General features: G+C 46.5%; 1 protein-coding gene across 2 annotated transcripts in view; it reads right to left on the bottom strand.

The window, feature by feature from the left end:
* RIN2 (Ras and Rab interactor 2) overlaps positions 1-1749 on the bottom strand; it is a 214399-nt gene extending 212650 nt beyond the window's left edge. For both annotated transcript variants that reach the window (XM_058563310.1, XM_058563312.1), the window contains exon 1: positions 1669-1749. The gene's annotated coding sequence lies outside the window, so the exon portion shown is untranslated. The remainder of the gene's footprint in view (positions 1-1668) is intronic.
* Positions 1750-22598: the final 20849 nt, after the last annotated feature.

The raw sequence follows: 22598 nt of genomic DNA, 5'->3' as shown, positions 1-22598 counted from the left end.
TCTGTCTGCAGGAAAACATCTCCAGACAAAGGAGATTCTGGTAGCACTGTCCCCAGCCTCAAACCGCTGAGAGCAGAGTCCCCAAACCCCAAACCTCCTGTCAACCACCAGCTTTCTTCTCCAGTTCCAAGTGTAAGGGCCCCTCACAATCCGTGGCCAATGTCCTCTACAGAAGTGCCAGAGCGTGGGAAATGCACAAGTGTTCTAGAGATATACTGGAGCCTGAGGCAAAAAGAAAAATGTACACCTCCATGTACCCTTATCAAAACATTCTTCCATATGTGAACTACGTAAAAAATTTATAAAAGCTCTACAGGCAAAAAACATGACCAAATCTAAAGCTGACACTGCTAATCTCTTGCAACACTAGAAAGCCACTGTCAACCTTCATCAACCCCCAGATAGGGACCAAACTGAGGGAGACTGGAAACCACTGTTCCTATTGCACAATGAGGCAGGGTCTTAACAACACCCATCTTTATGACATTTTATTCATCATGGATTGTTTACATTAAATTTGGTTTTTTTTAATATTGCATTAACATACTATTTCTTAATAGTGAGTGCGGCCAAGTGTTTATTTTTGCTGCAATATTTACAAAGTCCTGTTGGCCGAAGAGTGCTCTGAGGTTTCGTTACTGATGGCAGCATGTTCCTAAGAAACCGCAACGCGCTGAAACCCTCAGCCTGAAAGAAAGTGCGACCCCACCGTGTGCCGGGTTTGTGTGAGGCCTCCTCTGCTGAATCAGAAAAGCCCTAAGGATTTGAGATCTCTGAGAAGAGAGGCGCCTCTTAGGGCCCAGGGGGCGGTCTCGCCCTGTATTTCTTGGCAACATATCACAGGCTTTAAAGCTGAATTCTGCAAACCCTGCTGTCCCCCGGCTGTCGAGGGGGGCCCGGTGACGGGTGTGTGGACGCTGCGCTGCTGGGAGCCGAGGCCAAGGGTGGAGGCCGAGCCCAGAAGGGGGCGGGGAGGCCTCAAAGTGGGAATGTGGCCCCGTTCCTTCCCGGCAGAAACCCGGGGCTCCTCCTCCGCCTGCGGCGCCGTCATCAATCACCGCGACAGCCCAGTCGCCCCCTGCCCGGACTCACCGACCCTCCTGCCGGGGCTCCTCCACCCGGGGGAGAAATCTCGGGCCCAAGCGTCTCCCCCGTGCACTGGCTGGGGGCACCGACCGGGTCTGCACTAGGCAGACTGGGCTGTGCGACCCCGGGTCCGGCCCGCGCGCACAGGCGCGGGGCGCACTTGACACCCCGTAGACGTCCCCGCAGGCAGAACTCGACAAAGGTCCCTACCTCCTCCTGCTCCTGCGCGCATGCACACGCCCACACCTCGAGCCATCGCGCCTGCACCCTCCGGCTGCCCCTCACCCCAACCCCGCAGAGGTCAGCCGAGGATACCCCTTGACCCTGCCTGGACCAGCGGCCGCCTTGCAGCGCCCGAATGTCACCCTGCCCCCGTCCCGGCGCCCCCTCCCCCATCAGTCCCCACGACACCTGAGGACGCTAGCTCGCTCTCTTCCCCAAGTCTCCTCCAGAGAGAAGGGGAGTGCGAGGAGCAGCACCCGGCGCCTTGAACCCCGCAGAGCCCCCGCCCGCGCCCCAGAGTCTCCCCAGGCGATGGGTGCGGGCACAGGGGGTGGGGTCTCTGGTGCCGCCGCCCCTTACCTCGCGCAGGCCCTCCCCGCAGGTCCTGGAGGCGGGGGCGACCGGTGGCCCCGCGGACTAGCGCGGGGCTGGGTTTCCCCGCCGGGGAGGAGCAGGAGGAGGAGGAGGAGGAAGAGAAGGGGAGGGGAGGGAGAGGGGGAGGGGAGGGAAGGGCTTTGTGTCTGCCTGCGGCCCTCCCTCGGCTCCAGTGCTAGCCATCCCCCCTCCCCCAGCCACCCTCCCGAGCTCGGGGAGGGCAGCGGGCGAGAGCGATCCGAGAGAGCAAGGAAAGCGCCTGCGCGACCAGGGGTCCGGCCGCCCCTCCTCTTGTACCGCCCACCCCCCGCCCCTCCCCTCCAGGCGTGCAGCCTCAGGTCCTACCCGGTGAGCAGGAACCGGGCTGCAGCGAGGGAGAGAGAGTTTATCTAACCCAGAACAAACTTGCCTGGACCGGCTCCCGACCCGCCTCGGCGCCGCCGCCTCGCTCCCTCTTCACTCCCCGGGGAGGACCAGAGTTTTGTTCTCGGAGATCTTCTTCCCTGTCTCCTTGCTTTCCCCTCACTACAGAGCAGCACAAATGCGTGCGCACCCCCTGCCCGCAGCGAGCCCGCCGCCCAGCCGCCGACCCCACATCAGCGGCGCGGGCTGGAACGGCCGGGTCGGGGAGGCCCGCGTGGGCTCCGGCCCTGTGTGCCGGCCTCGGACACGCTCTAGGGGCCTGGGCGGCTGCCGCGGCCCCGCCGCGGGGTGTTGTGCTTCATCCTCGCTGGGAAGGGGGCCGCCTGGGTTGGTTGCTGCGTGTGCAGGGCCGCCCAGCCCGCGCGGGCCCGACGGGCCAGAGCGGCAGGGAGGCGGGAGGGGGTTTGGCGCTGCGCTGGGAGCCCTTTATAACCCGGAGGGAGGGCGACACGGCAGGCGGGGAAGCCAGGAGCCAGGAACCAGCAGGCGCCTTTTCCTCCGAGCCGGGCGGGTCCCTGGTGAGCTGCTGAAGCTTTCCCGCTTCCCTTCTGGGGAGAGCACCTTCGGAGAGAAATACCTGACAGTGTTAGAGTTGCCCAGGTAGCTGGTGTCGCAGAAAGAATCTCAAAGACACCTGTTTTGGGCAGAAGCAGAAAAAGGCAATGGACAAAGGCCTTATTTCTTTTCTTGTTCTGCTCCAGACCAGTAGCCCAAGAGACGGGCTTTCATTGGTGGTGGATCCTGTCTTCTAAAATCCCAAGAGTTATTTATCATTTATAATCAGCTCAGCTGGCAGGAAAGCATAACCCAATACTGTTCTCTTTCTGTCCGAAGTCGCCCGTTCAATAAATAATCGAGCCCGTGCTATGCACCAGGCCTGCTCTAAGGCTGGGGAGACGCTGGCCAACAGAAAGATCTCCCGCCCCTGGGGAGCTGACGTTCTGGGGCAGGGGCAGGAGACAGCGTAAACCGCGAACATCCACAATGACCTGGAATGTTAGAAAAGGTCAGTGACCGAGAACAAAAGAAAAAGTAGAATAAGGAGGCGGAGGAGTGCTGGCGTCCGGTGCAGGCTGCGGAATTAAGAGGGTGGGTGGTCAGAGTGGGCCTCCTGAAGGTGGGATGGAAGCAAAGGCCTGAGGGAGGTGAGGACAGACCTGGAGGAAGCTTTAGGGTCAAAGGCTCTGAGCTGGTGGGTGGAAGCTTCTGAGGGTTTGAGCAGAGGGTGACATGATCTGATGCGCAGTGCTGAAAGAGGAGTCTGACCCGGCTGGGAGCCGGCTGCAGGGGCAAAGGTGGGAACAAGTTAGGAGGCTGTGCACATAATCCAGGCTGGAGATGAAGGTGGCCCCCAGCAGGTCATAGATGGAGGTGGAGAGTAGTTGGATTCTTATTTATTTTGAGAGTAGAACTGTCAGGATTTCCTGAAAGGTTGGATACATGGGCAAAAGGGAGGGTGGACAGAGGCAGAACTAGCCCCACGTCACTCCCTCTTTTGTCCTTTAGCCCCAGAACGATTCTGTTTTATACACAAAGCACCCCAGGTAAATGCTGAGGCTGTAGGGCCTCTGCTCCTTTCTGTTCTTTCCCCTTTCTCTCTTTTCACTCACTCTCTTTTTTGTGTGTGTGAGGAAGATCAGCCCTGAGCTAACGTCCGTTGCCAATCCTCCTCCTTTTGCTGAGGAAGAGTGGCCCTGGGCTAACATCCGTGCCCATCTTCCTCCACTTTACTTGGGATGCGGCCACAGCACGGCTTGACAAGCGGTGCCTCAGTGCGCAGCAGGGATCTGAACCCCGGGCCTCCTCCGCAGCAGAGAGCATGCACTTAACCACTATGCCACCCGGCTGGCCCCTCCACTCACCCTCTTGAAAACTTCCTTGTCTTGTGGACATTGCCCCACGGGTGGCCCCACAGACTCCATCTATTCCAGAATTTGGGGCCCATTTGGCTTTGTCGTCCCCCAGAAAAACATCTTTTACTGCAGAGATGGATTTGGACGCTAGTCTTTCAAGACTGTTTATTGAGTAGCTACTATGTGCCAAGCACTGCTGTAGGCAGCAGGGCTACAGCCATGAACCAGATGGAGGGAACACTGTGCTCTCAGGGAACTCACATTCTAATCGTGGAAACGGAGGCAATGAGCCAGACAAACAAGGAAAATATATGGCGTGGATGATGTTACGTGCTGTGGAGAAAAATTAATCCAGGAAGAGAAAGAGAGGGTGCTGAGGAGGCTACAATGTAAAACAGGTAGTCAGAGAAAACTCCAGGAAAAAAACACAAAAATGATGAACCCTGGATCCTCATGGACTTAGCTCCCAATTGGCAGGTTTAACCTTCCACCCCAGGGTCCCTGAAGACTGAAGTAGCCACTCCAGTCAGCTGCAGAGATCACAAGTGCTCTGGGGACACTTTTGCCAGCTGAGGACCAGCTAGCCAAGAAAACGTCCTTTCTAATGAAGTTATTTCCCGTCTAAAGTAAACCAAGCAGCATTGGTCTGGAATCATCGCCCAGAGCTGGCAATTCAGCCATTTGTTTCCGTCCACTATTGAGCAGGGCAAGTAGAGGTGAGTGTCTTGTGCACATAAAGAGACGTGCAAAGAGTGGTTTTGTGCTCCAGGTCTGAGATGTAGAATAATCACGGTAATAATTATGGCCATTCTTTTCTTCATTTGTCTGCGTTGGTACTGGGTGATGTCGCCTTGCTCGATCCGCAAACCCCCCAGGAGACAGGTCTAGAGTATGAGTGGATAATTCACTAGTTCCTAGTGTTAGGACTTATCTAGTAGTTAGAAATACCCATCTCTTCTCCAAAGGTGTGGTTCACCAGAGGGAGGTAGTTCTTAACAGGAAGGGGCATTTGGCACGGATACACATTTTATTTATGTTACTTGTATATTTGTTCCAAAATCTGAAAGAGAGGAGTCAATGATTATCTCTGGCGTATGGGATTATTGGGACTTTAACTTTTCAAATTTATGTTTATGAACTGTCTGAATGTTTAAAATGGTGTATTACTTTGTTAATCAGAAAACATTAATTTTATATATAAAATTGAATACATAGAATTAGAAGTACAAGTGTAAAAGTGAACTTACATATAATTACCTGGTATTTAGCTTTTTTCTTTGACCTTATTATGTAGATCATTTAAAAATTTCCAAGTATTGAGGTTTATTGTTGTTCTTTAAATTTTTATTAATTTCCAGGTTTATTGCATTGTGGTCAAGGATGTAGCTTGTATAATTTCTGCTTTTTGAAATTAATTGAGCCTTTGTGACCTACTTTATGATCCATTTTGAAAAACGTTTCTATATTTATCAAAAAAGGCATATTAGGGCCGGCCCCGTGGCTTAGCGGTTAAGTGCACGTGCTCCGCTGCTGGCGGCCCGGGTTCAGATCCCGGGCGCGCACCGAAGCACCGCTTCTCCGGCCATGCTGAGGCCGCGTCCCACATACAGCAACCAGAAGGATGTGCAGCTGTGACATACAACCATCTACTGGGGCTTTGGGGGGAAAAAAAATAAATAAATAAAATTATAAAAAAAAAAAAAGGCATATTAAACACCCCTCATAATCTAGTTCTATAATTAGCATATAGCAGTTGTTCAAAAACTGTTTATTAGTGAACTTGAACACCAGTTAATTAAATGTTAATTCATCTTTTATATTTATTCTAATTCTCTGTCATTTATTTTTACTATTTTATTCACCAGTCTCCTAATTTATATCCTGCTTTCTCCCCTATTACTCTCCTTCCTGAATTAAATGGACTTATGGCAGATGTGTTAACATCTTCCCTTTCAGTCAGAGTTCTGACATTTTCCTTGACTTTTTAATCATTTGTATTCTAGCATTTTCATGCCATGTTACCCAGTACATAAATATTGATGTGTGCTATAATTTCATTATGGGTGGCATAGTTATCAGTATAATAAACCTTTTTTGTCCCCTTTGATGTGTTGACCTTGATTTGTTCTTTCACTGAAATTCATATCGTGATCCCTGCTTTCTTTGTGTTTGCATTTATCTGATAAATTTTTGTCTATCCTCTACTTTAAACCTTTCTGCATCATTTTATTTTAGATGAGTCCTTTTGAAACAACACATACCATGACTGAATTTTATTTTTAAACCCAACTGGTAAATTGGGTTTAATTTCTGCCATCATGCTTTATGCTTTTGGGGTTTTATGAAACCCTGCCATTTTCTAAGTTCTATGCTTTTTGGTTAAACTAACCGTACTTTATCTCTTTATATATTCTCTAGTCATTTGAAAAGCGTACTTCTTGTCTTAGCATATGATTCATGCATTTTTTTACACAACATATAACTCCTAATTATCTATTGGGTGGCAGGCACTATGGATATATGATAAAACAGATGAAATCTTTCATGGTGCTTACCATCTAGTGGAGGGACAGCCAATAAAGACACAAACACATAAATCAGAAGATATACAGGGCATGAGGCGTGCTGTGAAAACATGCCAGAGTAATGTGAGGGAGAGTGGCTGGAAGGCCTACATATTATTTGAGCGATCAGAGAAAACCTCCCTGAGGAGGCTACCTTTAAGCTGAGACTAATGACAAGAACTCAGGTGGATTTCTGGGGAAGGACGTTCCAGTCTAGGCAGAAGGAACAGCCAGAGCCAAGGCCCTGCAGTGGGCTTCAAGGAGCAGGGAGAAGGCCACGGCCACGGAGCTGGGGGTGGGGGCTTAGGGAGAACTGGGGAGGGTGTCAAGCAGGGGAATGGCTCAATCTGATTTCCATTTTAAAACGACCAGAAAGGCAGCTCTGGGGAGAATGGATTGTAGGGAGGAGACAGCAACGAATGGAAGGAGACAAACGAGGTAGCTTTGCAGTCGCCAGGCAAGGGATCGTGGAGGACATGGAGCTGATGGATTCGGTGGGGGCTAGAGACAGAGGAAAGTGGGTGGGTTCAAGGAATACTATTGAAGGGGTTCAGAACACACCACCCCCAAATATACCTATTTGGCATATTGACTATTCCGAACTAAAGGCACTTGCAAAACAACAGGTGCAAGCAGGGCACTGTGACCTCCCCTTTTCTTCCTGAAAGTAGGAGATAAACACCCCTATGAAAGCTGCCCTCCCTCTACAAGCAGGAAAGGAACATTCTCATCACCAGAGACAGGGAGCTGAGGCCAAGAATCTGTGCAAACACATCTTGTGAAAACAACGCTTCTCTCCCTTTTGCCTCCCCATACATTTTAGTTATTTTTTTCACATTCACTACTCTTTGTTCAACCTAGTATATAAGCACTGAGGCCTAACTGCTTTTTGGGTCTTCATTTTCCTGTGAAGGCTTCTATGTCCGTGTAAAAATAGAATTTGTATGCTTTTCTCCTGTTGATCTGTCTTATGTCAACTGAATTCTCGGGCCCAGCCAGTGACTCGGAAAGGACAAAGGAAAGGTTTGCCTTCCTATACTATGAAGATAGAACCAACAGGGCATGATCTCTTGTATGTCCCTCCTGTGTGACATTTGGGTACAATTTAGATTACACTTCAGTTGAATTTAGCCATCAATAAATTTACTAAATTTGGAGGGTGACTTAAAATAGTAAATATTGGTTTACATTGACTGAAAAAATATTGTCTCCTTTGAGACTGTGAAAAATCAGAAGTTATAATGGAACACTTAGGATAGCATTTTTTAAAGTGTGTGTGTGTGTGTGTTGTTTATACCCCCAATTTTTCCCACATCGGAGGACGAGTCTTCAGGGCATGCTGAAAAAGTCCTTGTGGAGGAGAGGGAAGGAGGAATTCCACATGGTGCTTAGGTTTTCAGGTGAGCACCTGGGTGACCATGGTGCCACTTATTGAGATGGGGGCAGTTTTGAGGGGATAGGAAATAAAGAGTCCTGGTTGTCTTTCATTTATTTTAAGACTGCCTACCCTGACTATCAAAATAAAAACCCATGGCTCTACCCATATACAGTATGGAATTTATCACGCTTCCCAGTTCCTTGCTCACATCCCATGCTCAGCCCCCTATTCTTTCCAGTCTTTGTTTATGAACTCTGGACTTCAAGACTTGATTGAGTTATTATCTTTACACTACATGACTCATCGTTGGAGAATTAATTTTATATCTGTATTCAGACTTTAATTCTATTTATAACAATTATTTAGATTTAATTCTATGCTTAAACTTATTTCAATATCTACTCACCTGTCTTTCATATCATGTCTTTGTACTCTTAATGATTTACCTTTTCATCTGTTAGAAATATAGCTTAAAATATTATAGCTCAGCTAGAATATAACAAAATATTTTTCAAGGACATAAGAGAAACCACTTTGCTGAGCATTTACGTGTCTGAGAAAATCTTTCTTATCTCTTTACAACAAATGTGTGTGGAAGTCTTGTCTTCTGTAGTAGATTATCTGCAAAATGGCCCCTGACAGTTTCTCCCGTCCTACAATGTGCATACCACTCTCCTCATCAAGGGGTCAGTGCATTTCGCTTCTCCTTGAATCTAGCCTCACACCCGACTCGCTTTGAGCAATAGAATGTGGCAAAAGTGATGCTGTGTGACTTTTGCCTTAGGACCTTAAAAGCCTGCTTTTGCTCCCGTTTTTGCCTTCATGGGATCCAACCCATGTAATCTTTGGAGCGGCTGCTGACTGACGAGACACCACGTGAAGAGTCTGAGACGGCCTGCCGCTGCTGTGCCACCCTGGCTGAGGCTATGGACACGTGAGTGAAGCCATCTTGGATGATCCCGGCTTAACTGAGCTCGCCGCTGAATGCAGCCGTGTGAGTGACCCCAGCAGACCCCACATGGAGCAGAAGAACCAGCAGCTGCTCCCAGCCAACCCACACAGTGATGAAAAAGAAGTAATTGTTGTTTCAGTCACTAAGTTTTGGGGTAATTTGTTACATAGCAATAACTAATATCATTTCTCTTCAAAACTCTATAGACATTGCTTCATTACTTTCTTTTTTTCTTTTTGAGGAAGATCGGCCCTGAGCTAACATCTGCCAATCCTCCCTTTTTTTTTTTGCTGAGGAAGACTAGCCCTGGGCTAACATCCACGCCCATCTTCCTCCACTTTATATGGGATGCCGCCACAGCATGGCTTGCCTAACTGTGCATCAGTGCGCGCCCGGGATCCAAACCGGCGAAGCCCAGGCCACCACAGCGGAGTGCACGCACTTAACTGTTTGCGCCACCAGGCCAGCCCCGCTTCATTACTTTCTAACGTTTATTGTTGATGAAAAGAAGTCTAGGTTCGGCCTGATTTGTTTTTCCTCATTATTATAGGCATGCCTTTTTTTTTTCAAGTCTTTTTTTTTTTTTTCGGTGAGGAAGATCAGCCCTGCGCTAACATCTGCCAATCCTCCTCTGTTTTTTTTTTTTTCTGCTGAGGAAGACTGGCCCTGGGCTAACATCCCTGCCCATCTTCCTCCACTTTATATGGGACACCGCCACAGTATGGCTTGCCAAGCTGTGCGTTGGTGCACGCCTGGGATCCGAACCGGCGTACCCTGGGCCGCCATAGCGGAGCGCGCGCACTTAACTGCTTGTGCCACCGGGCCAACCCCATTTTCTTCATCTTTCTAATTTAAGCATTTTTCCAGGATGTGTTGGAGTGTGACTATCTTTTCACTGATTTGGTATACAATGGAGTTAAATGTTTTGATCTCTGTAATGATTTCTTTTGCAGCTTTAAAGGAGTTTTCTTTATTGATATCTTTGATTATTGCTTCTGTTCTAATTGTTCTGATTTCTTTGTCTAGACATAGGTCAGCAAACTACAGCCTGTGGCCCAAATCTGGCTCACCACCTATTTTTAAAAGAAAGTTTTATTGGCAGCCAGCCACGCCCACTTATTTACATATTGTCTGGCTGCTCTCATGCTTCAACAGCAAATGTGAGCAGCTGCAGCAGAGACCATCTGTATCAAGCATGTCTTTTTATTCCAATGCTGTGACATCTTGGGCCTTGCTGATACTGGAAGGGACTGCCCCTCCCAGGGTTAGCTAATTCCTAGAGATAGCAGACAGCTTGCCCTCTGAGCATGCCTTTCATATGCAAACCCACTAGTCCAAAACCCACAGTCCAACTACTTCATTTCTCAGGCTCTCACACTTGGGCCACTGTCCCCCTGCCCTAATCACCCCAGGGCCAGGGGCCAGGCAACTAGGGACAGTCCCTATGCCCCAGAGCCCACTGAAATTATTCACACTAGCCAATTCTAAGCCTGCTTATCCTGCATCACCTGCTCCTTCTGGTGGAAACTGCAGTAGAGGCTCTTGCCGACATTCTGCTCTGGCTCTCTCTGCCTGCTGACTGACCCTGGTGCTTCCCCACAAGGCCCTTCTGTGCCAGGGTGTGGCCCCTCCTCTTGGAAACTGTGAGTAACAAATCATCTTTTCAAGGCAATCCTCTCCTGATCTGTCGTCCTTACATACCTGGAAAATAATAAAACCTACACTTTAAAACATCATCTGTCTCACCAAGCCTGAAATATTTACTATCTGGCCCTTCACAAAAAAGTTGGATGACCCCTACTCTAGGCCACCTGTAATTCTTCGATCGGGTCACTCTCGTTTGTATTACTCATCTTGGCTTCCTCACCCACCATTTGCTCTTCAGCCTGCTCCAATCTGTCCCTGACCTTAGGCTGAAGTGGCTTCTATCAAAGTCACCATTGCCCAGAATGTTGCCAGTGGTCACTTCCCTCTCTTTGTTTTACTCCACACAATTTATTTCTCTCATATAATTAAACCCCATTTTCTCTTGGCGTCTGTGCCAACACCGTGTTCTCTGGATCTGCTCTACCTCCTGGGCTGCTCTTCTGCATTCTCCTTTGCTGCTTCCTCCTGTGTCACCAGACTCCAGCAAGGCCTTCCCTCCCTGCCCCTCCCTTCTCCTCTCTTTTCCTCTCCTCCCCTCCCCTCCCCTCATTTCTATACGTATTCACTCTCTTTGGGTAATTTCTTCCCCTGCCTCTAAACACTATGTCTATACCAATGATCACAAATCTATATCCCCAGCCCCAACCTCTCATCTGTTCTCCAAACTTCTATATTCGACTACTATCTTACATCTTCTACCCTTGGGGAGATAATAGCTACTCAGTGTTATCATACAAAAGTTAGAACTCCTGATTCGCTCTCCCAAAACTTCCCTGTCTTTGCGTTATCCTGAATTTCCTGCCTTTTCTTTAGTCCCGATTACAGACACATCAATGACATCTGCCTGCTCTCTCCACAAAATGTAACCTGAATCTGTCCTCCTCTTATCTCACCTCCATTGCTGCCAACCTAGGCCGCCATTACTCCATGTCCTGCAGTAGCCTCCTGACTGGAATCTTGCATCCACTCCTGCCCACTACTGCTTATTCCACACACAGTGGGTGGAATGATGTACTTAGAAGGGACACAGGATAACATCACTTTCCCGCTCACCCCGCTGGCTTCTCATTACTCTTAGAAGAAATCCCAAGTCTTTCTCATGGCTCACAGAGTCCTCACACTCTGGCCTGCGCTCCCTCTTTAACCCCTCTCCTGCACTCTCACCCTCAGCAGCTCTACTTTGGGCCTTCCTTTTGTTCCCTGAACACACCGAGCTTGTTCTGGTTTCTGGGCCTCTGCACTAGCTGTCCCTCTCTGTGGCCCTTTGCATATTTGCACCATATGTGCATAAAGCACACTTCCGAAGACTTTATATGCCTGAAGCTATTTGTATTATGTCCTCACAGTTCAATGACAATTTGGCTAGTTACAAAGTTCTAGGTTCAGAGTTATATTTGTTAATACTTCAAAAATATAGTTCCATTGTCTTCGAGCGTCGCACTGCTGTTGAGAAGCCTGCGGTCAGTTTAATTCTTGCTTCAGTATAGGTGATCTGCTTTGGTGATCTGGAAGCTTCAAAATAATAGCTTTGTTTTCAGTGGTTTTAAATTCCACTATAATGTGGTCTACGAGTTTTTCTTTATCTACACCCTGTGTGTCCTTTTCACCTGTAGACTTTCATCTTTTTTGATTCTAGGCAATTTAAGTACATTTTTCAATTCTTCCCTCCTCTTCCTCTGGATCTCCTATCACCTGGATCTGCACCTTTACTTCTGTCTTCCACACCTTTTAACTTCTCCATCTTCCATCTCTAGTCTCCTTGGCTGGCTTCGTGGGGAGGCCCTGGATCACACCTTCTGACTCCTTGGTCCTGTGGCTGTATCCATGTGTTCTTTACCGCAGCTATCATTTTCTATATTCAAATATTCTCTTTTTCATATCTAATATTTCCACTTGTTTCCTTTTTGTGTGATCTCTGATTCTTGTTTCATATGGCTAATTTCTTCCCCCACCTCCTTAATATTTTTATCATGCTTATTTAAAATTTTTGGTGAGGCCGTTCCAGTAATTCTGTCAGGTGGTATGTGTTGTTACACTTGCTGCCTATTTGGCAGTTGTGCTCCTCAGGCATAGAACATTTTGGCCCGATCGCTCACGATATTCTCAGGGTACCGACTATTCTAACATGTATGTACTGGGGAAGGGTCAGAGGTCAGCTCCAGTCTAATGTTGCTCTGTGCCTTTAAGGATATGATTTTTATTGCAGCATAGTAAATGACCTCAAATGTAGCAGCTTAAAACAGCACTTATTTATCATCTCACAGTTTCCATGGGCCAAGGGTCTGGGTAAGGCTTATCTGCGTTTTGCATCCCAGGGTCTCACAAGTCTTCGAGCCAGGGGTTGGCCAGGGCTGTGGCCTCAGCCCAGACCTCTGAACTGTCATCTGGGTTCTCTTCTGAGCTCCGGGGTTGTTGGCAGAATTCACTTCCTTGCAGCTGTGTGACTGAGGCTTTTGACTCTACGAAAACAAATTAAGATCAACCAAATGAGAATAAGCAAAGGCTCAAGCAAGGGAGTCAACCACCATTATTTGCGTTTGGCAGAGACTCAAAGGCAGGCAGAGGAGTGGGAGAGATTTATAGTGGAAAAAAGAGAAGGCTTCAGTTCAGGTGTGCCAGGATTGGAGGCTGTTGGCCTGGGGAAGCTGGAGCAGGCTAACTAGAAGTGAGCATCTTATGTGACTGGTTAGGGGAGCATATTTGGCTTTTTCTCGTTGGTTCCAAGTTGGAAATGGACAAAATTAGGAAGCTGTCAGTTATTAATCCAGTTCTGGTCATTTTGGACCAATTGTCACAGGGGTTATTGTTTGGCTTCCTGGACCAGCTGCTAGAGACAGTAGTCTGCCGTCCCACAAGTCTGACCTATAATTAGCAGCTGGCTTCCTGGGCGGGTGCTGTAGATAATGGGTTGTTTTCCTGGGCTGGTTGCTGTAGGTTGTGGGTCGCAGTTCTATTTCTACGTAAGGTCTGGTCATCGTCCATTTGTATATTCAGTCTTCCAGCTCCTAGAGATAGCCGGCAGCTCCCTGGCAGGTGGCCCTCTCCTTAGGCAGTTCACAACATGGCAGTTTGCTTCTTCAGAGCCAGCAGAGAGCATCTCCTGCTCTAATGCTCTCTAGTAAGGTGGAGTTATAAGTATATATCATTATGTAATCATACGCATGACACCCATACCTTTGCCATATTCTATTGGCTAGAAGCACGTCACGGGGCCTACCCAGAGTGAAGAGGAGGAGATTACAGGGTGTACTTCCAAGGGCGGAGATCATGGGGCATTTTGCCTCCCACACAGGATTCTGCCTACCAAGTAGGAGAGAGGATGAGCCCGGTGAGCAGGGCCCCAGGCCCTGGAGAAAACTGCTGGTCACCCCCGTTTACTGACTTCCACCAGACAACATCCCCACTCAAGGTTTCATCTTTAAATCCGTAGAGGAAGCAACACTGGGAGAAAGCCATTTCCCCTCTCCTCTATCTGCCAGGCCCTGGGGTCTGGAGGAAGGAATGCCCAAGGGCCACTGGTCCTGGGAGCCTCTTTCCAATGACTCCTCACCCTAGCAGGCTTTTGTGCTGCCCTGATATTCTCTAGTACCTGTATCCAGGCAGTTGTGGCTGCTTTCTGTGGGTAAGGGGCTTCTACTGCTTCCTATATGTGTGGGGTCCTCCAGCTCCTGGTACGGGGTCTCTCACCTGTTCCTCTCTCCCCATTAGTGCTCTGTGATATTCTAGGGGAGCGAGTCTCAACCTTGGCTGCACATTACAATTACCTGGAGAGTTTTATAAATCCTGATGCCCAGGTCACACCCCAGACCTACTAAATTAGACTCTCTAGGGGGGGATGCAGGTGTAGCAGTTTTATAGCCACTGGGTAATTCTAACATGTAGTCAAGGTCCTGGAAGAGTCACTGTTCTAGAAGTTGCAGCCTTTAACTCAGTTCTTAGCCTTGCTGCACACTAGACTCACCTGGGAAGCTTTTAAAAAATGCTGATACTCGGGTCCCAGCTCCAGTGATTCTGCTGTAATTGGTTTGGAGGGTGGCCTGGGCCTCAGGACTTTTAAACACTCCCAGATGATGCCGGCACGCAGCCAAGGATGCGAACCACTGATTCTACCTCCGGTAGTAAGGTACTCACAGGGAACAGGGCTCGTTCCTCTGCTTTTCTCAGTAAGGAAAGGGGCAGGTACCCAGTTTAAGTGTGATTAATAAAAAGTGGTGGCCAGAACACAAGGGTCTCTATTGCTTTTGCTTTGAAAGTTAAAATAATCAAGAATATTAATTCCCTACTTTTAGGGAAGTTTTCTAAATGAGCAGTTGAAATTGCCCTTCGCTACCACATTTTACATGTGTTTTAATGTTATAAGCAGTATTAACAGAACATTCTTCATATCCTCCATCTGGTAAGTCAGTTTGAGTTTGTAAAGCAGTTCCCAAATGTACAGTGAGATCTCCGTAGACTGGGGTTGCCAGAGAAGACAGGACAGAGAAATTGAGACATGAGCTGGAGCCTGAGGTGGACTCAGCTGGGCTGGAAGAAGAGAAGGGGAACAGCAAGGCCAAAGGTGTGGAGGTGGGACTGCGTGTGGCGTGTTGAACAGCCAACAACATAGCTCAATAGATACAAGAGAGGAGAGGTTGTATAGAGGAAAAACGTTTTCTGACTACCTTCATGATAGAACTTTTTCCTCCATCATCTTTAGCAGCTACATATTTACTTGTACATGTGCATTCTGCTCTATAATCGTAATTCAGTTTTCTAGACCTTTTTATAGGTTGATTCTGAAGATTGTACACCAATAAACCACATTAACATCATTGTAACTGGTGTTTACTATACAGCCTTGTATGGGCTAAGATGAATTTTCCTTCTCTATGAATCAAACATCACTATTCCTGTGACATTTAAAGGAAAGTGTTCTAGCATCAAGGTCAAATGAATTCTCTTCTTGCCCCCTTTCACTTCCTCAAAATCATGACCATGCTATAGTTCTGCTTGCTTTGTATGTGAGCCCTGACTTTTCTTAAACAGTCTCTCCCTGTCCCCAAGGTTTCTAATTGCCTTTCTTTTCTTTCCTTCCTTTATTATTATTTTTTGATTATTTATGTTGTCAACAGAGGACATTTACGATCATAGATTTTCAGAAATATCCAGCCTTTCAGGGAATCCACTTTCTCTCTGAAGGCAAGCTTCCAGAGATTTCTGTATTTCTGCTCCAATCTGAATTGCTTATTTTCTAGACCTGCTGGGAACTATAGTCCCAAGGCTTTTTTTCTCTGTACTTCTGGGGGAGATTCATCGTTTCTACCTCTCAGGTCTTCTTTTTTTGTTTTCTCCCTCATTTTATCTCAGGAAGGGCTCCGGAGGGCTGACTTTCAGAGTCTGTGTCTGTCTGAAAACGTATTTATTTTGTCCTCATGCTTGCTTGATATTTTGACTAACAGTGACATTTTAGATTCAAAATGCATTTCCCTCTTAATTTGAAGGCATTTCTTTGTTGTGCTTTAACCACACGGTGTTGTTGAAAAGAGATCTAATCGATGTTTGTCTGAATAGCCTTATCCTTATAATTGATCTGATTTTCTTTTCCTCTGGAAAGTTTTTTTTATCTTCCAAGTTGGAAAATTCATGGGAATATGTCTGCGGCTGGATCTTTCATTCATTGCTTTGTTTTATCCATCAGTATCCTCTTATTTGCTTTTGCCTTCATTAAATTTATCATAGGCTCGAATTTTCTGATGAGTGTCATACAGATCTCCTTGTTATTATGGATTTAATTCCTCTTATACCCCTTTCCTTTCATTTTAAGGAGACTTGGGGAGGGTAGGGGTGTAAACGTGTGTGAATAGTCTGCCATTCGGAACTCTACTTCTCTAGACGCATTATTTGGATGTTAAAGGAAAGGGGGACCCCTAAAGACAGAAGGACTTGGAGATCCTTGACTTACATCGTGGGGAAACTGTGGCTTTCACAGTATCTCTGGTGGCCTGAAGAGGTAACATCAGGTGACTTCCATGTGCTCCGCTCTTAAGCAAACTATGACATCACTTTTCTAGAGAATTTAAATGATTGGGAATATTCCTGTATCTTCTGGGCTGTTTCCATAAGACCCATGTTTACTCAGAGTATTAGGTGAAGGGTGGAAATAATAAGGGCAGCTTACTGTATGAATTCTAAGTGTCCAATACTTCTGGAATGTACCTGACGCCCTTCAGGGAACACATCTTACAATTCTTATATTCCAGGGATTTTGTAGTTGGCACATGAGGTGCATCCTAAACTTAAAGATGATGTTACTCATCTGAGTATAAAAGAATGTAAAATCTACCTATGATGGCTTTGACCAGGCTTTGTATAATTTTAAGCCTTCTGAAGAAAAGGTGTAAATGCGCTGTTCCCTGGTAAGTCCCGGTTACAATCAGGAGGAATTATAGATTCGCTATGTAGGATGAAGATCTGAGAGTAGAAGAGACTCTGCATCTCTTTTCCAGGGTGGGGCCCAGTGAAGTGGGAGGACTCTTGAGTCCTCCTTCATTTGACATAATGTGAGATCAGAAGAAATATCTATGAGGGGATCAAGGCACATGGATCTGAGACAGCTCCATAGAATTATCACACCCCCAGGTGGCAGCAAGGACCTGCATAGACCAATTAAGAGAAGCAGAGAAGGGGCCGGCCCGGTGGCACAGCAGTTAAGTGCGCATGCTCTGCTTCAGCGGCCCGGGGCTTGCAGGTTTGGATCCCAGGCATGCACCCACTCACCGCTTGTCAAGACATGCTGTGGCGGCGTCCCATATAAAAGTGGAGGAAGATGGGCATGGATGTTAGCCCAGGGCCAATCTTCCTCAGCACAAAAGAGGAGGATTGGCATTGGATGTTAGCTCAGGGCTGATCTTCCTTGCAAAAAAAAAAAAAAAAAGCAGAGAAAAAGAGGGCATCTCAGCAGATGCCAGAGTGAATAAATAATGCTAACCCTTGGCCAGATGTCTCCCAGGATATACCCCTAAGCCTGTGGTTGGGTCGGAGATGGGAGAGACTGGACTTGACTAATAGTTTCCTCCACTAGTCTCTTATGAGGGCAGGTCTGGCACGCTTGTGTTGTGGAGAATCATATCTACTGGGATCTTCTTTTGCTGGTCTCCAAAAACGTGGTTCATGAGGCAAATGAGTGCTGAGGATGATAGACCTCTCAAGCTAGAAGCCCCTTGGGTGGACATTTGGCGCTCAGCAGAGTGAGAAGGGGCCGTCGTGCACTCCAGCACCTGCCTGCTCTGTGTCCCTACTCGCCTTCCAGATGTCCAAAGGCTGGGACTGTGATCATCCCATACATCTTGAGGATGCCTGCTACTGTCCCACCCTGGCCCCAGTCTCAGCCTCTGCCCCTTCCAAAGGAGCTCTGGCTGCTTGTCCCTGTTGGAGCTGATGTTTCATAGGGAGAGCCCTCCCCGACCCTTCTGCTTGCCCTCTGGCTTAGGCATCAGTCTACCCACTAAGAGCAAATGGGAGCAGAAGTTGCAGAAGTCTCCGTCTCGCATATGCATCCCATCTCCACTAGTGCCCACCGCCCCCCACCACCCGATGTGGACGCCTCATCCCACAAACCCATGGCCAACCCTCATCTCTGGCAGAATCGCAGACAGGTCTGTTCCCATCTTGTGGGCTTGGGGGAGAGTGTGTAGGTGCCAGGCAGTGGCTTTGTGACCCTGGCGTCTCCAGGTGCTGCCTGGAATGGATGTCTTATAGAAACACTGTTTCAAAGGTGGCCAACTTGGAGAGTCCTGTTTGTACTGTTTGTACAAATGGTCCCACCTGGAAAAGGACACAGAGGGCTTAAACAGTGTTGTGAAGTTTTCCCATGTTTACCAATAGTTTTAACTTTTTACCGTAAATAGTTAAGGTTCAGTCAAAGAGACCTGATGTGTTGATAAACTTGGTATTATTTCAGTGTAGCTATCTGAAGCATTATTGAATTAGTTCCTAGGTCTGCCATAACAAATTACCACAATGTGGTGACTTAAAACAACAGATATTTATTCTCTCGCTGTTCTGGAGGCCAGAAGTCCGAAATCAATCAGTGTTGGTTCCTTCCTGGGGGTCTAGGGAGAATCTGTCCCCTGCCTCTCTCTTAGCTTCTTGGTGGTTGTTGGCAGTCCTTCGTGTTCCTTGGCTTTTGGCAGTGTAACTCCAACCTCTGCCTCTGTGGTCATGTGGCCTTCTCCCTGCGTGTCTGTATCCAAATTCCCCTCTTCTTATAAGGACACCAGTTGTTGAATTAGGGTCCATCCAAATCAGTATGGTCTCACCTTAACTCGATTGTATCTTGCGAAGACTCTATTTCCAAATAAGGCCACGTTCACAGGTAGCAGAGAATAGGACTCGACCATATTTTTTGAGTGGGGACACTCAAAAACAACAAAAATCAACAACTATTATCAAAGTAAATTAAAAGATAATTAGAATAGTACCATGTGACAAATCTTGTTGTTATTCTTCGAATAATAGTGTTGTGAAGTTTTCCTAGGTTTACCAATAGTCACAACTTTTTCAAATACATAAAGACTGGTTTATACTTTGATTACTGAAAAATGGAAAAATAAATGCTTTCACCTCTCTTAAACTCCTAATTAACACATACAAGTGGAAAAAGAGTGATAAACACAAGTAGACCTCTACAATAAATGGCAAAACAAATGTAGAGAAATCTTATTCATACAAGTATGAAAAAATCAGTTTCTCTCTCTTTTTTTTTTTGTGAGGGGGACTAGCCCTGAGCTAACATTCAATGCCAATCCTCCCCTTTTTTCTTGAGGAAGAGTGGCCCTGAGCTAACATCCGTGCTCATCTTCCTCCACTTTATATGGGACGCCGCCACAGCATGGCTTACCAAGTGGTGCGTCGGTGCGAGCCCGGGATCCGAACCTGTGAACCCCAGGCTGCCGAAGTGGAGCGCACACACCCAACCGCTTGCACCACCGGGCTGGTCCCCAGTTTCTCTCTTTTAAAAAGATAACTAAAGTTTGTCTCTTGCTTCATCTTATTTTAAGATGAAAAATTTCATTGAGGGGAAAAATAATATTTAAGAATGAACTTTTCCTTTCATAATTCTTTAATTTCTTTTTTAAACTGTAGAGTCCCCCAGAATAGCAATTAACACTATATCACATAATGTTTCAATTTTACACTGTTTCATGCACGTATTACATTTAGAGAAGCATCACAGAACTTTAAATTCAACTGAAAAATGAAACAGAAAAATTTTAATTCAACCCAGTAAAACATTCCTGCTTTGTTCTGACTTGTCCGTAGAACGCACTCAGCTGGGCGTGCCCTGCGTGGCTTCTGCAGCTTTGAATGAAGTGTGGGCACCAAGGTGTAGGGAGACAGGCATATGGGCAGGTGACAGGAACCCACTACTTGCAGTAGTAAGTTCCTTTCAATTAATCTTATACTGTATTTGGGGGAACTTCAAAAGGGGACATTCCAAGAAGCGGAAAGGCAATTGCTTTTAATGAAATTCCAGGAAACTAGAGGAATTTCAGGCCTGTTTAGCTGAAGCACTTGTGAACATGCATGTATAAGGAATGATTTCAATTGAAACCGATAGCATTTCATGTTATTATCTAAAACTTGGAAATAAGGCCAAGAGAGGGTTAGGGTTAGGGTTAGGGTCAAGGTTAGGGTTAGGGTTAGGATTAGGGTTAAGGTTATCTTGTCCTTTCAACATCATGCTGTGACGTTGGTCAACAGGTTCTCTCAGGATTATTGAGTGATCTAGGGGAATGTACCTCTCACTCACTATTTATTATTGATTAAGGGCCCAGAATGTTAACTCATGGGTCTTGTCTGAGAGAGGCAGATAATTTCTGTCAGGTAAAAAAGATCGCCATAGGTTTGGAGCTTGTTAACAGTCTCATATCTAGCACTCTTCTTTTCACAGGCCTTGTTTATACCTATAAATCCCCAGATCCTCAAAATGCTCTTGGAACCAGCTTCACTGTCTCACTGGTTCTCATGCTAATGAGTTAATAAATCTTCAACCTATACTTATTCCTTTATTTTATTTTTGCATGTGAGTCATTTTGAAAAAATTTTTGAGTACCTACTTGACACACTTTGGGACTTTTTATCTCTATCCTTTTTTTCTGGTGGTGGAATATAAGAAGTTATCTGTTAAAGTGCCAGTGGTGTGCTTTCTTGTGTCAGGCCCTTGTTGGTCCTGGGGAGAGGCCACGGACCAAATCCTCTCACTGCTTTGTTCTTATATGTGGGTAGAATGACAGAAAAGCCAGAATAAAAGACCTCATTTGTTTTCATCTTGTACTTTTTTGCAAATGAAATTCTGTAGTGATTGCTTTAAAAAATAGCTTTTGTATAAGAAGAGGAGGAGATGAGATGAATGTGAATATCAAATAATTGAATCTGATTTCTTTGGTACTTGGAGTGGCCCGAACAGCTGTGAAAGAGGCGGTTAAAACCCTTCCCCAGTTATTTTGTTTTATATCTGGATTGGGGGTGCTAAATGGGGAAGGGAGTAAGAGTAACAGGAGGTCCCTAGAAAAGGAAAATTCAACCCTAAGGAAAATTCGGCGCTGTTTGTGCTAAATATCCAGAATTTGGCAACAGAGAGCTGTGATTAAATTACTTTCATGAGCCGTAGAAGGACCGATTTTCATTCTCACTCACACCAAGATGACCACAGTGAAATGACTACACAACAGCACCAACACAACAGATAACTGTGGGTACTGGCCTGGGTGAAGAGATTCTCTCAACCCTCCATGCCTGGTGGGCTGAGTCATCCGCTGCTCCACTTCCTGGCCGCGCTTGCTTCTGCCGTCAAACCTCCCAGCCATCCAGCTGGGTCCCAACTATCATTTCAAAAATTACAGCCTAAATGTCTTCCCGCTGGGACCTGTCCCCACACTTATTACAAAAAATTGCTGTTACATAAATCAGTCTCCTCCTCTTCTATTTTCTGCCCCCTTTTGCTAAATGCAAAGATGTTTTTGGTTGAGCTATGTTTTTTCATTGCCTCAAAGGAGAAATCTCATCTTGCAAGTGAGGCAAAATCTTGTGGGGCTTTAGAAGGAAAAGAGTAGAATCAGTTCCCAATTCATTGTGGAAAGGAGACAGGCCTGTTTAGTTTATCAGTAAAACGTAGGAGTTCCAATATTAGTAAGATATGTGGCAACCTGTCTTTAGACGAGTCCTCGTCTAAAGAGTGGGGTGAATTTGAAGACCAGTTGAGATACACCATGAGTTGGATCTTGGCCTTTCAATGGAACTCTGCATCGCTCCTTTACCTCCATGAAAATGAGGGCTTATTGGGACTAAAATATGGCTCTTTTGCCCTCCAAATTCACCAGTCCATCCCCAATTTCAAATGTGTTGTTCCCCATCATCCGTGCCTGTCTCCATTTGGCAATGCCTATAATATACACTGATGACAGCGACTACATAGAGTGACCTTCTAGAAAAGGGTATCGGTGCAAATGGTTATGTGTCCTCTGGAGAGCAGAGCAGATAATTACTCACAGAGCTTCTCAAATTCAAATGTTCGTAACAAATCACCTGGGGACCTTGTTAAAATGCAGGTTCTGATACAGGAGGTCTGGGTGGGGACTGATTCTGCATTTCTAGCAAGCCCCCAGGTGATGCTGCTGTTGCTGGTCCAGGGACCGTACTTTGAGAACAGCTGCTCTAAAACAAACCTCCTATTTCAGGGCAGCTGGCCTCAGGCCCTAGGTCAAAGCAGAAGGGGCATCCTCTCTCCACTATGGAAGAAACTCTATGATCTTTGTTGACCAGGTCAGCCCCTTAATATTCTCTACCTGCTCTGTCCAGTACTGCAGCCACTAATCACATGTGGCTCTTTAAATGTAAATTTGAATTAATTAAAGTTAAACAAGATTACAAGTTTTATTCCTAGTTGCATAAGCCACACTTCAAATGCTCAACAGCTACATGTGCCTAATGGCTGCCGTATGGGAGGACACAGATGTAGGCTATTCCCATCACTGCAGAAAGTTCTGACAATGCTGTTCTATAGGAATTCCACAAATCTTTCTTTCTAGTCAAAGCTGCTAGTTTGAGGCCCACCCACA

Source organism: Diceros bicornis, chromosome 19, assembly GCF_020826845.1.
Source record: "Diceros bicornis minor isolate mBicDic1 chromosome 19, mDicBic1.mat.cur, whole genome shotgun sequence".
NCBI classification, from domain to species: Eukaryota; Metazoa; Chordata; class Mammalia; order Perissodactyla; family Rhinocerotidae; genus Diceros; species Diceros bicornis.
Note: the sequence above shows the minus strand (reverse complement) of the source record. Positions and strands in the feature narration are given on the sequence as shown.